This window comes from Mastomys coucha, unplaced genomic scaffold (genome assembly GCF_008632895.1).
Source record: "Mastomys coucha isolate ucsf_1 unplaced genomic scaffold, UCSF_Mcou_1 pScaffold9, whole genome shotgun sequence".
In the NCBI taxonomy this organism is placed as follows: domain Eukaryota; kingdom Metazoa; phylum Chordata; class Mammalia; order Rodentia; family Muridae; genus Mastomys; species Mastomys coucha.
The window spans coordinates 62,903,581-62,905,222 of NW_022196915.1; the positions used below are offsets into that span (position 1 = coordinate 62,903,581).

At 46.8% G+C, this 1,642-nt stretch overlaps 1 protein-coding gene and 1 long non-coding RNA gene across 6 annotated transcripts in view; one reads left to right on the forward strand and one right to left on the reverse strand.

Annotated features, from left to right (window-relative positions):
- Positions 1-503, reverse strand: part of LOC116085012 — a 6,145-nt gene extending 5,642 nt beyond the window's left edge. The window contains exon 1 of the long non-coding RNA XR_004116352.1: positions 264-503. This is a non-coding gene — a long non-coding RNA (uncharacterized LOC116085012). The remainder of the gene's footprint in view (positions 1-263) is intronic.
- The window catches only part of Tsc22d1 (TSC22 domain family member 1), a 104,900-nt gene that overhangs the window by 40,048 nt on the left and 63,210 nt on the right, over positions 1-1,642 (forward strand). The gene's annotated exons all lie outside the window — the stretch shown is intronic.

The following is a 1,642-nucleotide window of genomic DNA, read 5'->3' on the forward strand; positions in this document are numbered from 1 at the left end:
TGTGTGTGTGTAGGAAGTTACCAGCTGTCCATGGTGGGTGCTGAGTACTGAACTTGGGTCCTCTGCAACAGCTGTGTGCATTCTTTCTCGCTGAACCCCAGCCTCAGGCCCACCGTAAGTATCTGTTATGCCTTCGTACATCAGTTTTTAGCAAGGAAGGCTTATGGAGTCTAGCAGATTTAGAAATGATTGAAAACTGCTCAGTGCCAGCTTTGAGAAGCGCTCCTTGGAGAGAAACAACTCCTCACAGAAAGGCTTCTTACCCGTTCACTGTTGAGTCTGGGGTTGACTGACTCCATCGTGTTTGGGACCAAATGATGATGCAGAGCAGCTCACCTCACTGTGGGCTTGAAGCCGAAAGCCTTGGCATCTTAAGAAAAGGAAGTCCTCATGACCTTTCCTTACACATTGTCTCCAGCCACTGCCCCCTGGGACACCCAGACTGGTCTATTTGTACTGTCACAGCTTTTCAGATTCTGTTTCCTCTTCAGTCTGTTCCTGGCTGTTGCTTCCTGCACCTGCACCACTGGGATGACTGTGGTCAGAGTCATCAAGGACCCCTCTGTTGCCAAACACAGGCGCTTATGACCTTCTCTGTCTGACCTTGCACAAGCACAGCCTCGGTTTGAACACTTGTACTTCCTGCAGTGCACTCTCTTGGCTTCTGTAACTTCATGTTCTCTCTCTTAGTAGAGTCTTTCTGGTTGCCATTGCTAGCCTGCCCAGCTGTGAGTGTACCTCAGCTCACTCTGTGTTGTCCTTCATTCTCCCTGTGCTTAAATGATCTTAACGAAACCAGTGGCTTTCTTATGCTAGCTGTCCACCAGTTTTTAATCTTTTGCCCTTCTCAGATCCTTGACTCAGGAAAAGAAAGGTGATGTGTAGCCCCTTGCTCTTTCTCTAGCTCTTGAGCCCTCCCCCTGATGTTGCCCCATCACTGTCCTGATGAAGTGGCATATTCATTTCGGTTGGAGAATCAGTTTTATATACACTGACTACATGATGCATAAATTAGCTCTGTAACAAAATTTGGACTGCATTGTCTTCACACTCATTTTTCTCACTGTGACTTCTGGCACCCACTGATCGCCTTCCCTGCTAGTTTTGCCTGTCTTAAGTGTGAACAGGGACAGACTGGCTTGCTTTCATTGGCACTGTGCAGCTGAAAGGTTTTCCTTTCTTTCTTTGGTGGCAGATCAGCTCCTTTCAAGCATCCATATTTGCTACTGTTTGTTTATGTATTGAATGGCATCTCACACCCGCTTTGGGGCTGATATGAGGAATAACACCCATCCATGACAATTCATACATTGCTTTCTTTATGTGGACCCAAGTTTGAATTCTTCTGGCAAAGTGCCCACTCTCAGCTTTCCTCTCTGTAGCACACAGGCTGTGACTGTCTTGTAAAGTGGCCGTTTTCATTTTGCATTCTTGCCAGCTGTGGCCACCGGTTCTGTCACTTGGCGTCATCCCCAGCATCTGGCAGTGCCAGCGTTTGCATCTGTCTGCTCACAATGTCTCTTAGTGGCTCTTCATTGTTTTAATTTGCAGGTCTGCAGTCTACATCGGACTCTGTCAAAGTCTTGTTCTCTGTCTCTTTGGTGAGCTATCTATAACTGTTACCCATTCTTTTTTTTTTTTT